The following is a 14,899-nucleotide window of genomic DNA, read 5'->3' as shown; positions in this document are numbered from 1 at the left end:
GTTGCAAGCCAGGTGATGATGAAAGTTTGAATAATGATCTACAGAACAATTCCATAAGCCAGTGGGAAGTTGACGTGGTGGTTCGATTTCCGAGAAAAAGGAAAAGAGAAGTTGAAAACACTCTGTTTGCCAGCATGACTTTGTATGAACTTCAACACTGAATTCCGAGGCTTTGAACATCTGAACAAAGTCAGATTGGATATGTAGATCTCTATCCCAAACTGTAGTTGTGGTAAAAGTCTCAAAGTCAATCCCATAAAGTTTGACTTTGACGTTTGTATTTCCATGTGGTGCGAGTTCTTTAAAGCTGGTCATGACTATCCTTCCTGTCGGGACACTCACACTCGCGTACGCAACGCGTGGGGCTTTTCTGCTCAGATTTGTTCTGGCAGTTATGTACCCTGATGCTTGTGATGTCATCAAGACCACTAGGTACTCTGGGTCTCTGTCTTAAAACAGCAGCTGACACACTGGAATACTGAGAAGTGTAGTAAACAACGAACAACCCCACCCCCCCCCAAAAAAAAAAAAAAAAAAAAAAAGTAATCACCTTCTCTTCCCGTTGCCCCATCTCTATTCTAAGAACGTCCAACATGCAACCTTCTTAGAAAGTACGACTTCTCTCTCTCTCACGCACACACGCACGCACACATGCACACGCATGCACGAACGCGCGCATACACACACACACACACACACACACACACACACACACACACGCCACTTATCAAAACGACGAAAGAACAAAACTTCAATGCCAGGATTTGCGTTATTCCAGACACAAACACTTCTGTGCTGGGATCCGCCATGCAGTATGTAGATCCCGAGAGTGAATTGTTTGTGCCTGATATCACGCAGAACCCAGCAGTGGAGTGTTTGTGCATGATATGATATGGATACTTATGGATGCTTACCAAGCTCTAATTTCTTTACAAACACGGGGTCATTTGCACAACAGGCTGCCCTCCTGGGTAGAGCCGACTGACGGCTGCCATTGGGCGCTCATTATTCGTTTCCTGCGTCATTCATTCAATCGGATTTCAGGCACGCACACATACTCACTCAGACATGTGACTTTTTATGTGTATGACCCCACCATGTAGGCAGCCATATTCCGTTTTCTGGGGTGTGCATACTGGGTATGCTCTTGTTTCCATAATCCACCAAACGCTTACATGGATTACAGGATCTTTAACGTGCGTGTTTGATCGTGCGTATACACACGAAGGGGGTTCAGGCACAATAATAATAATAATAATAATGGTATTTATATAGCGCTGGATCTTGTGCAGAGACAAGTCAAAGCGCTTTCGCACAAGAAGGTATGTTGACCTGGGAGATCGGAAAAATCTCCACCCTTTACCCACCAGGCGCCGTTACCGAGATTCAAACTCGGGACCCTCAGATTTAAAGTCTGACGCTTTAACCACTCGGCTGTTGCTATTGCAGATCCGAACAATGAAGTGATTGTGCGTGATATCACGGAGATCCCAGCAGTGAAGTGTTTGTCCCCGACATTATGTTGATTCTAGCATTAAAGTGTTTACGTCTGATATCATGCAGATCCCACAAACAGTCCATTAGCAAACGTTAAATCAATACTGAGAGGTTCATTACAAAACATACCACGGGTGTTTTTCCCCCTTTCATAAGACACGTGTGTCATCTGTACACAGACTGCAGAGAACGGTCTTCTGCAGACACGATGACTATCCTTTTAAGTGATGTGACTATGGTCAGGTGTACAATCTGTACACAGACTACAGAGAATGTTCTTCTGCAGACACGATGACTATCCTTTTAAGTGATGTGACTATGGTCAGGTATACAATCTGTACACAGACTACAGAAAATGTTCTTCTGCAGACACGATGACAATCCTTTGAATTGATGTGACTATGGTCAGGTGTACAATCTGTACACAGACTACAGAGAATGTTCTTCTGCAGACACGATGACAATCCTTTTAATTGATGTGACTATGGTCAGGTGTGCAATTTGTACACAGACTATAGTCTGGCCTTAAAACCCACCTCTTCCCAAAATAGCCTCCCTTGCCTGCCCTTCCTTGTCTTTAGTTTCTGCAGTATTAGAGTTATCCATGCGTGTGAATGACTGGTGCGAAAGCGCTTTGATTTGTCTCTGCACAAGATCCAGCGCTATATAAATACCATTATTATTATTATTATTATTATTATTATTATTATTTATAGAATGACGTTGTGCCGCAGACACGATGGCTATCCTTTTGAGTGATGTGACTATGGTCAATCTCTTCTGTTCTTCACAGCCACATCTACCTTCAAGGACATTGTCATCTCCACAGGTAAGTTTGATCATTCTTCAAGACCATGGTCATTTTGTCCTTTTGCCAAGGACATTGTCATCTCCACAGGTAAGTTTGATCATTCTTCAAGACCATGGTCATTTTGTCCCTTTTGACACGACAGATGTGTAAATTTTGAATTATGAAAAGATAAAGCCATGTATACAAGGTCTTGCATTTGCATCTATGAATGCTTCACTAAGTGTGAAGTTTCGACATGTATACAATTTCTTCAACAAATGCAAAAATATTTAGACACCAAAAATACCTTACATTACGGAATGTTCTACTTGTTCATTTGAAAATGTGTTTTTAAAATGCGGTTCATTGCAGATCGAGACGACTTTGTTCCTTGAGTTTTTTTGTTCATTTCTTGTTTTTGTTGTTGCTGCTGTTGTGGCTGTTGTTGCATTTTGTAAAGCTTGCAATCCGTTTCAGATTCTTTGCTCGAACAGCTCCATATTCACACAGCTCTACAATTGTGCCCATGCATGACAGTAGAGTTGTGGGGATAAACGGCTGTAGAACAGGAACGAAACAGTTGATCGAACATGCCTCCAAGAGGCTAAAAGAACACAGACTGACACCCAGAGGAGCAACGATATAGGGCATTTGGTAGAGTGACGACACAGAACACCATCCTCCTCAAAGTGACGTGTCGGCTGGTAAAGTGATACAGACATGTTTTTGTGGGAGTATTCATTGCAGTCTTTTTTTTTTGGTTTTGTGGGGGTGTTCATTGCAGTCTTTTTTTGTTTTTGTGAGTGTTCATTGCAGTCTATTCTTGTTTTGTGGAAGTGTTCATTGCAGTCTTTTTGCGGAAGTGTTCAAGGTTGTCTTTTTGTGGGAGTGTTTATAGCAGCTTGTTTTGTATTTGTGGGAGTGTTCATTGCAGTCTTTTTTTTGTTTTGTGGGAGTATTCATTGCAGCTTTTTTGTTTTTGTGGAAGTGTTCATAGCAGTCTTTTTGTGGAAGTGTTCATGGTTGTCTTTTTGTGGAAGTGTTCATGGTTGTCTTTTTGTTTTGTTAATAGCAGACTTTTTACGTGGGTCTCATAACAGTCTTTTATGGGAGTGTTCATATCAGTCTTTTGCGGGAGTGTTCATATCAGTCTTTTATGGGAGTGTTCATATCAGTCTTTTGCGGGAGTGTTCATATCAGTCTTTTATGGGAGTGTTCATATCAGTCTTTTGCGGGAGTGTTCAAAGCAATCTTTTTATAGAAGTGTTCATGGCAGTTTTATGACAGGAGTATTCATAGCAGTCTTTTCTGGGAGTGTCAACAGTTGTCTTCTTGTGGGAGTGTTCAAAGCAGTCTTTTTATAGAAAGGTTCATGGCAGTTTTATGACAGGAGTGTTCATAGCAGTCTTTTGTGGGAGTGTCTATAGCAGCCTTTTTTTGCATGGCAGTGTTGATGGCAGTCGTATCAATGGCATGAGTGTTCATAGCTGTCTTTTGTGGGAGTGTTCAGTTCACAGCACCTCACTCAGCCAACACGAGCACACGGGTACACAGTTCACAGCAGCTTACTCAGCCAACACGAGCACACGGGTACACAGTTCACGGCAGCTTACTCAGCCAACACGAGCACACGGGTACACAGTTCACAGCAGCTTACTCAGCCAACACGAGCACACGGGTACACAGTTCACGGCAGCTTACTCAGCCAACACGAGCACACGGGTACACAGTTCACAGCAGCTTACTCAGCCAACACGAGCACACGGGTACACAGTTCTAAAAGTCAGTAAAGCTGCTGGTGTCACTCTCAAGGAAAACAAACTGAAGTTCCAGAAGACTGGGGTCTTAGAATATCCACCCAGATCCTAGTCTGGAAGAAAACCGCCGACATTATTCTCGTGCGTCCTCCACCCGCTGCCATCACACACTGAGCTTCAGCTGTGCATTTTTTTAAGGCATTGAAAGTCCTCAGTGCTGGTCATGTCAATTCTGACCAGCATCACAGCTTCTCTCCTTCATTGATATGGTTTCATTCTCTTTTTTATTATTATTATTTATTTACTTCTTTATATATTAACTATCGATCTGTCTATATATCCGTCTGTCTGTCTGTCCGTCTCTCTCTCTCTCTCTCCCCTCTCTCTCTCTCTCTCTGTATATATATATATATATATAGAGAGAGAGAGAGAGAGAGAGAGAGAGAGATTGATTGATTGATTGATTGATTGACTGATTGATAGATATATCAGTCTATACCTATCTATCAATCAGTCAATTTATTTGCTCATTTACTCACCTATTGTTTGTTTGTTTGTTTGTTTTTTCTTGGTTTGGTCTTTGATTATCCATTTCTTCGATCTATCCATTATTTGAATTTTTGTGCAAGTTTTTTCCCTGGCTGGGCAATTCGGGACTTCAGAACATCTATCAGTTTGTTTTCTCGTGTTTGCCTCCGTTGTTGTGTCGCGATGGTCCACCCGTACAGGAACGGGTGCAGGCCAGGCAGAAGTGGTATCACCAACACCACCATAGCTCCGTAGATCTTGTGGAACACGGCAACACTCTGTGAAGTCATGAACATAACCAGACCCAACGAACACCAGCAGACGCCACCAATGACAGCAGATTTCCCGATCAGATGGAGCGAAAGATAAACCGACCTCTTCGTCGGGTCTAGTACAATTCTGTACTTTGGCGTGTGCTTGTACACTGCCACTTGGGCTGCCAGGGAGGACGAACACAGGATGAAATTGACGACAACCAGGACCGCGAACCACCTGGGTTCCTGACTGGAGTCTGGAGGATTGCACGACGCCAGGCGGCACAGACCAGACTGCCTTTTGAGCCCCCAGTGTGAGAGACCCGGAAATAGTGGCACCGAAGACATCACCATTCCCAAAGACCACGTTGCCACACAAGCAACAGTTGCTGAGGATTTACTGAATCTCCAGAAATGTCCCGGAAAACAAAGGACAATGGCATGATCCAGACTGATGAACCAGGTGTTTAACACGGACACCACGCTCCAAACAAGGAACAGGAACCCACTGAATTTGCAGACTGCACTTTTCGTCCATGTTTTTTCAGAATGAATATAGTTTCCATGGAGAAGCGTGTCCGCCACCAGAGTGACGCTGACATGAATTCCCATACAAACGTTAGCAACGTGCAGGTTGGTAATAGCCACTGCGAACTTGTGACCAAACGCTCCCTTCGCTAAAATCGAAGCTATGAAGCAAAGCGAATTCCCCAAAACAGCAACCACGCTGAGTAACCAGAATAAAATCGTGTACATATTACTGGTTATCAAATGTCTGCACGAGGGAAACGGGTGATAAGGCGCTGAACAGTTCACTTTATTTGACAGACTCGGGAGTACTTCCTCACAGCAAAATCTAAAGTTTGAAGAAAAAATATTCTTTACAAATTTGGATCCCGAAAATAGATCTGTAGAAAAATCGTCAACCACGTTGCCTATCAGATTCAGGTCAGATAATTCTGGCATGTTTTTAAAACCTACAGAGCTTATGGATTCGATGGCTGAAAACGACAAATCCAAATATTTCATATCAGGTAAATACATAGAAAGCTTTTCGTCAAGTTTATGCAGTCGTGTTTTCGACAAATCAGCAAGACTTAAAGTATAGTGGATTCGTTTTTCAGCTGTCCCTGTCAGAAGTGCAACAGGATTGTTAGCTAATATGAAAACTCTTAAATTTTCAAGCTTGAGCAAAAGAGTCAAATCAAAAGCTTCCAGGTGATTGTCAGCAAGGTTAAGAAACTGCAAGTTGGGAAGACTGATGGGGGAGATGTTCAGCAGAGAACAGCGATACAGACTGAGACGAATGAGATAAAAGTTTCTGCTGAAACTGTTTAGTGACATTCCTGAACCTGCCGCATCTACGTAGCGAAGTTGAGGAAAGTATTGAGCGGGAAAAGGGTTAACACAAAGGAAAGAATTATCTTGACAGAAGCAGTCCTGTGGACAGCTGACATCACACGCTGACTCGTCATCCCTCTCCGGACACTGACCCCAGCCGTCACAGAGATGATGTTGGTGGACACAAACCGTGGAAGACCTACACCGATAAAAACCACAGCATGGGTTTCTCTCACAGTCTTCTTCATCCTCTCCGTACACACAGTCGGACACTCCGTTGCAGCGAGTGTAGATGGGGAGGCAGTACAACCACTCAGCTGTACATTGATAGTGACTGGCTGGACAGGGATCGTCACCTGTCATCTCCTGCTGAAGAAAGTAGCCAGTGCCGTCCAGGACAATGAAAAACCGACCCTTGCTTTTGGTTGTTCTTTCCATGGGTATGTAAGTGGAATCACCAGAATTCATCTCATCAGAGTCGTCAATGCAATCGGAGTATTCGTTAGAACGTTGGGAGCAAAGTATACATTGACCATCAGAACATGTTAAGTCGTTACACGGAGGGTGTTTACAAAATGACTCGTCGCTGTTATCTGGACAGTGCTGTCTGAAGTCGCACACTAAACTGTAATGCACGGTTGTCATGTCATCATCACACCTGAAAATGTCAAACGTGTACTTACTTCTTGTTTCAAGCACCGCTGTCGAATTGTTCCCATTAACTCTGTGTGTGAACGTGCACGTGTGTGTGTATATGGCCGTTCCACAATGACTGTTGGGATCGCATAGCAAAAATGTGTGCGTCAGGTGAAGCTGTGGACAAACCAGAAAAGCTTGTCGTGTTGGAGGCGCAGTGAACTGTGGTGAGTGGACTGAGCTAACACGAATTGCTGGCGGCTTCACGCTTTGGTCCTGAGACTCCTTTTCACACAGAATTATTTTCTGTCCCAGCGTTTGCAATGTTGTTAACTTTTCAGAGTTGTACAGCAGTCTTGAAAAGAAAATCACAGTCTGAGTCGATCTTGCGGGTGCCTTTAATTTCTCAACGTTGAAGTGATCCATGTTATAGATCAAGGTTTTGTCAGACCATATGAGAAACTTGCTGTACATAAAACCTGTGGTGCGCCCGACTGAAGACAGACCGAAGAAGGCCAAATATCGGTGGTACTTTATGAATATCTGCAGAACATCTTCTTGTTCCTTTCTCGTTTTTACCGACGCAAGCCTCCCGCCAATTTTCTCACACCTGATCGCTCTCTGCACACTGGCTAAATTGTTGGCATTGGTTGTGTCCATTCTGAAACATTTGTTACGTGAAGCCACCCAGCCCTGACACCCAGGACTGCTGAAGGGGCAGTGCTCTGTCTCATCCCGTCCGTCCTCACACTCTGCTTTTTGGTTGCAGTGAAGGTGAAGCCGGAGCTTTGAATAGAAATCCACGGAGCAGTTGAAGAAACCACTGGGCAGCTTTTGGGGATTTTCAGACAGAGAGAGTGTAGAGAAATAGATTTTAAGAAAGTTATGAAAGCCGTCGTCGTAGTAAAGCTGAATTTTGAAATATGATGTGAGAAAGGCAGTAGCTGGTGTGTTATACAGAGGACACATGTGTATCACACTGTCATTATGTGCAGCTGGTTTTCTGTACTTTAATATTAGTTCACTTTTTCTAAGACACTTGGTGACAGTGGTTGACTGCTGAATACTGACCACTGTTACACATTCGGGGGGTATTTTTGGTTCTTCACTAAAATCTGCCATTATGTGTAATTGAGAACAGGGTACAAATATGTATCCGGAATACTGCAGTGCGTACTTTGTGACAAAATTATGACGTTCAGTTTCCTCAAAGCTGTTTTCGATTAAAGGGGCGTTAATATGACTTATGAAAGCACGATTTTCCGTTGATTCAAAATACATGTCTTCAACAGTATGATCACTGCATGCCACCACATTGGGGTACACAATGCGCGTTTTCACTTCGGTGCGCCAGTGTCTTGAGTGACACCAGTGTGAGAGTCTTTTGACCAAAATTCGTACAAACATGCCATGCTGAGCCTCCACGTGCAATCGACAGAACATGATGGAATTACACACCCCATACACCACTCCCTGCTTTGCTGTATGCTGTGGTAAAACGTCACACTCTGTCTCGTTGAAGAGCAAGATGGTGCTGTTGTGCTTCAACAAGTAATCTAGGCCTGGGCATTGGTTAATGGTGATGTTGTGCTGCATCAAGTAATCTAGGCCTGGCCGTTGATTGATGATCTTGTGAGGACGAGCTGTGCTGTGTACAGGGGTGGTTGCCATGCTTCTTTGCCGTGGCTGTAAGCAGTGTGCAAGTCCACAAGCCATGAACAGCAAGACATAGAGATCGTTTCTACCGTTTGCCATGATGGTTCCTTCTTTAGTTTAACGTCTTTCCACTACTGAGTGATATCAGACGGAGGGAAATGTGGTACGAGTATGTGTGCACGTGCGGTGGGGGAACGGGTCGAGGCCAGTGATGGAAAGTGGTGGTGGGATGACTTGAGACATGAAAAGTGTCAGAGGTTAAAAGGAAGTGCTACAGATTGGAGTCACTGAGAGTAAAGTGTAACTATCTCAAGTATTCCAATAACAGGATAAAACATTCTTATTATAACACAAAACATGATCCATCAAAGGTAGATACCAACATTCAGAAACCTGTCGGAGAAATAAATCATAATTTAAAACATCCAAGGACAAATACGTGTTCAGTGGAAGCTGGTCAGTGAGCATTTTGAAGACGAGTTGTCTTGTTCTTGGACACTCGACAAGAATGCGATATTTGCTATGATGTGCCTTATGATTTGTGTGTCGTCCATTGCAGTATTTAAGACAGCAACAGATCTACCTAAGACAACATTACCATTGTGTGTCTTTCTTAGTCCTGATGATGTCTGATCGGTTCAACTGAATGTTGTTTGTGGCGAAAATGAAATGAGCTATCCTGATTGTGGCCCAAATGTTCCTATGTGGCGTTTGGATCGACAAGTGAAACGTTAAAACATCCACGTTTTTTGTACTTTAAAAAACAAATCTAGATTTAATTCACAAATCAAATGAGGGACGGGATTTTGTGCCACTCTTTCAGACCTTTGAGCGGCGGCCTTTATGATAAAATAGAGTTAGTGCCCTTTGCAAGCCATTCCTTACGTCAATGTAAATAAGGAGGCAGCAAACGATACCTCCCCCCCACCTTCCGTGTCAGAAAAAAAGAAGAAAAGTTCGTCATTGACTGCAGTCATTGCAGTGAGAGTGTCTTTGCAGTTTGTCAAATCGATACAGTGTGCTGTTGTTGTCATGTCAAATCAATGGAGTGTGCTGTTGCTGTCATAAATTAATTTAATGTGGGATGGAAACTTAGAAACAAATGCGATGATGTCATAGTTTATGTATAGTCTCTCTCTTGCATGTATGCATTTATAACGTTCCACAGGCTTTGCGAATCTGCAGATAACACTGAGGTAATGATGCTCATTATTAGGCCTATATTGATGTCAGTTGACAACAGTGTTGCTATTTTGTCTCAAGACAGGTAATTCACAGTCTCTCTCATTATTATTAATTTTTTTTTAACAATCCTGCAGTGATTGTGCACGTTGGATCAGATTTACTGAAGATAATTATCAGTCAGTGACCGTTGAGACAATTTAATTGACTATTCATGAGCCGTTCTGTGGAAAATCGTTTGGGTTTTTGTTTGTTTGTTTGTGTGTGTGTGTGTGTGTGTGTGTAGTACCGTGCGTTTCTACGGTTCCCAGTTTGTTACCCAAATCTTTGCCGCGGCCACGTGTGTGTGTGTGTGTGTGTGTGTGTACGAAACGAAACAAAACAAGCATTTTCTTCAGTATTGGCCATCGCCCCTTCTGAAGGGGAACCAAATACAGATATGACATTATATTTATAACGATTAAATAATAATAATAATAATAAACGAAGTATACCTACAAGCAAAATGAGTTGACAATTTCTTCAGATAAATCAGTGTCATTATCAATGCATTCTGAAACAATCATCTAGTATTCTTTAACTGCATTAGCGCGCCTCAAAAAGCCTTTATATAAATATATGGATAAATTTTTCATTGTGTTGTTATTTTGGTTTGTCATCAACATGGTGACATGAAAGAGACATGGGTTTACGCAAAGTTTTCTATGAATGTAATCCAGTCTGAGATTACACAAAGCAGGAGACAGCACAACAGAATATGCATTTCATCTTCTTTTCCAAGTTTTACACAACGGACAAGTCAAGGTATTGGCGGAAACTATAGTATATCGCTCAAGATGAATTACCATTATTTTATGTTACTCCATATCTTGTCTTTGTCAAAATTACATTCTGAATATATCTATTAATATCAAATCGAAAATAACTTGATTTCCAACTTTCCGTGACGATTTAAACGTTCTATAAAAAGAAAGTCTGTCGCTATTCTGAACATGTTCATTCCAGTCTTGCCAATGACAATCAATGCGTTTACATTTTCTACTCCTTGATTCAGCCATACAAATCCAAAACCATTTCGGAACAAAAACTCGCCAACTGTTGAAACCCGAATCTAACCACGTCAACTTGTCATAAGGTTTTACTTGTGTGTGTGTGTGTGTGTGTGTGTGTGTGTGTGAGCGGATAAAACGCATACTTCAACAGTAACACACAGGTTATTCTCCAAAGCACTTTCTTGGCACAACCACAGCTGTTTTAACAATCAGAACAGAAAAACAAGAGTGACTCTATTGTACGAAAGTAAGATAAGCAATGACGAAGTCTGCATGAATAATTATATACTTTTAGGGTTACGTTGAAATTAGGTGATGTTCAGTAAATTTTATTGTTCTTTCAGAGTTCGGAACATTTAAAAAATTTCAGCTCGGCATAAATCACGAGCGGTAATAAATCATCACTTTCACCTATTGATTGATCTTTACAGCCGCACCTACGGCACCAAATTTATGACCAAAGAAACTGGAAGTGTGTGGGAACTGTGCGCGCGTGAGAGCTGTGTGTTTGCAGCACTTGTGTGTCTGTGTGTGTGTGTGTGTGTGTGTGTGTGTTTGAACGTGCTTTGCTGTTTGGCTGGATTTCTGTGTTGGTTATGGATGTTGGCTTTCCAGTGTGTGTGTGAGTGTGTGTGTGTGTGTGTGTGTGTGTTCGCGTACGCGTTTGAATACATTTCTAAATACAAGTGCATGCGTTTGTGCATGCACGCGCACGCTTTTTTTTTTTTTTTTTTTTTAATGTTTGTGTGTGTGTGTGTGTGTGTGTGTGTTTACGGAAACAGAAAACAGATAAAATACAGGCTATCTTTTCTTTTCTTTTCTTTTTTTTAAAGCGTGCAGCAGCTGTTAGCCAAATGAACATGTAATTCACACAAGGAGTCGTACTTTTTTTTGTTCTTGTTTGTTCGTTTGTTTTTTTAAACAGGGAGTCGTAAACTTTGATTTTTCATTTTTGTTTCAATGTTCAGGGGACTTAGCTCTCTCTCTCTCTCTCTCTCTCTCTCTGTGTCTCTCTCTCTTCAGTTGCATGTCGTAACTGAAACTGAAAACTGTACGGCATGGTTTCATTTCAAGCAACATGTCACGCTGACGAACAAGGGACATCTTGCTGGGACCTGTTGTACATTCCACTATGCAGGAGTTTCTTCCCAAAGAACCGTCGGTCTGTTTGAAGTTACCTTACTGTTACATCCATCAATGACTGAATGAAGAACAAGGAGGAGGAACACAGAATACACGGCTGAACGTAACAACACTTCATCACTCCACAACCTATTACAACTGGTATTCAAACTTTTAATGTTGTCAAAACAGAGTACAACAAATGATGCTCACAAGACAACAATAAAAGACAACAGATTTGATTTTCCCCAAAAAATGAAAACGAGACTGCATTCATCATAAAATCATTAAAAATTATAACAATATGCACGCATCTTGTTCTTAACAATCAATAATAATGATAATTATTGGGGAAAAAAACAAACAAACAAAAGACATTGAGGTTGTCAAGGTTTCTGAAAACAATAATAATACAAAAGACTTTTTCACTCAGAACTGGTCTGCGAATCGGACCCAAGTCAGAGAGAGTCCACTGACTAGGTTTTAGAATCGAATGAAAGCACTTTCAAAAGTCTCCTTCTAGAACATTACTTATCACATGACAACTTCCTCAGCTGTGTAATCAGCAACTTGACTTTGCTGGGCAATCCCAAGAGGAAGGAGTTCTTCTTTAGCGTTCCCAGAGTTCTAATCAATCCCTCGAGTGCCCCAGGGCAGAAATTTCAGTTCCCTTCTGGTGCGCAAAAACTTGCCCCAGGACAAAATTCCATCCGCCTCATTGTGTAAATTTCCTATTGCAAAGTCATCAAATTCTTGTGAAATTGTCATAATTGGATAGCGTGTTCACTTTACTTTCGGAAAAGTATAGGACACACACACACACACAGGTTTCAAGTTTTAATCATCCTTTCACTCCTATTGGAGTAAGGAGGATCACTGCAAAATAATATTTTCGTGCCCAGAGCAAAACACAACAATGTCACATAAAAGTTGAGAAACCACAAATGTCTTTTAACTCCAAAAGTATAGCTAGGCAACATTTGCAAATCAAATCATCTTACAGCTAAAATGAGTTTTTTGCCCCCTTTGAGCATATTACAAAAATTAAAAACCGATTTTGGAGACATATATTTTTTAGGACCATATCTATTTCGCAGCTGATCATAATTGGGACATTCCATTATAAAATGAAACTCATCACCAATCACAGACATGTTACAAACCTTACAAAGCCGTACCTCTCGTGGTATGCCTTTGTGTCTCCCTGTTTCTATTTCCAGCTTATGATTACTGCTTCTGAGAGAAATCTGAGAGAGAGAGAGAGAGAGAGAGAGATGTGTGTGTGTTTGAGATTTTAAAAAAAAAGAAGAAAACAAAAAACAACACTGCCCGACAGCAAATATTTCGGCGTTTGCCTTCCTCAATGCGTGTGAAAGTGACGTATTACAGGAACACGTCATCATTACGATGACGTGTTTCTACAATGACGTCAAATTCAAAGTGAATCCAGTTCGCCTTCCTTCAACCCCCACCCCCCTTCCCTACCCCCTGCCTTTTCTCCCTCTCTCTCGCTGACTTGTCCTGAGAATTAGAGAGTGTTGAAAGCCTTGAGGATAGCGTCCCGAGTTTGCTGATCCAGAACTCTTCCCTTGTGTGTCTGTGAGCGTGGTTGGCTGTGAGGACCTGCTCTATGGGCATGCACCTCATGTCACGCAGTGAATGATCTTTTGCACTGAAATGTCTGGTGACATGGGTGCCGGTGTTCTACAGGATGTGTGTCCTGTGGAGGTAGAAACGTGTTCTTAGTGTATTTCTTGTTTCTCCTACATACTGGGCCCCACGACACTGCTGACAGAAGAGCAGGTATATGATGTTTGAAGACCTGCAGGTCATGCTATGTCTGATGCTGAAATTTTTTTCCGGTTGTGTTGCTAGAGAAAGCTTTGCCCTCCACCAAATGTTCCCTACAGATGACACACCTGTCGTTACATTTCACCACCCCAGCCTGTTCTTACGTAGGCATGACTTGGGGAGGGGAGGAGGGCATGATCAGGTTTCGGATGCTCCTGGCGTTTCTCTCCCCAACAACAGGCACATCAGGCACAGCCTTTTTCATGCGTGCTCTCATGTGGAGTACTGCCTGTTGCTCCCTGAGCCAGTGACGTAGTGGTGGGTTGGAGGGGTGATGAGTGATGACGAAGGGGACCATGGTGTTGACGGGTTGGGTCCTGTACATCAACACCTCAGCTCTGGGAAGACTCCGTGCCTTTCTCAGAGCCTGGTGTAGTTTGCTCGTTCTGTAGCCATGGCTGAGGAACATGCCCATCATGGTAGTAAGTTTTTCAAAGTCTTCAGTCTTGGAGCAAAGGCAACGGAGCCTCAAGAACTGGCTGTAGGGGATGCTGTTTTCACAGTGATGAGGATGGCATGAACGATGGTGGAGGTAAGCATGAGTGTCTGTGGGTTTTGTGAACAGTTCAGTGAGGATGAAGCCGTCATTAAATTTGATGAGAATGTCAAGGAATGGGATGGACTGTCTGGATGACTGGACTGAATTTTATGGTTTGATGAATATATATATATATATATATATATATATATAATTGTTGTTTAGTAGTTTGCATGCCATATGTAATTTATTAAAAATCATTACCCTGTAAAACCGAAGCATCCCTCAGCAAACAGTTGTTACTTACTGAGCATAAAATGGGCTCAGCACGGAAAGGGTTAAGAATGGTGACTGACATCCTCACTCACAAGCTCAAACTTGTTTCAGTAGTGTGACAGCCCTTCACTAACAAGCACATGCACTGACAGCAGTCCAGGGGTTAAGTGTTCACCGCTGCTCTGTGATTCTGTGTACAATTTTTGTTTGTTTTGTATTTCATGCCTTGAGTAAGGATTTGCTTAACAAAGCCTAACCTGTTGGGGAGAAGCCAGGTGTAAAGTAATGTGTTTCAAACCAAGCATGCTGGTATAAACCAGAGGTGAAGTGACATATTCAAAACCAAACATGGGGTGAAGCCAGAGATCAAGTAATGTGTTTAAAACCAACATGTTGGTATGAAACCAGATAAAAAGTAATGTGTTTTAAAACCAAACGTGATGCGATGAACTAGTGATCAAGAAAACTGTTTAAAACGT

The sequence above is a fragment of the Babylonia areolata genome, chromosome 30 (assembly GCF_041734735.1).
Source record: "Babylonia areolata isolate BAREFJ2019XMU chromosome 30, ASM4173473v1, whole genome shotgun sequence".
In the NCBI taxonomy this organism is placed as follows: Eukaryota; Metazoa; Mollusca; class Gastropoda; order Neogastropoda; family Buccinidae; genus Babylonia; species Babylonia areolata.
This window is presented reverse-complemented; position numbering follows the sequence as displayed.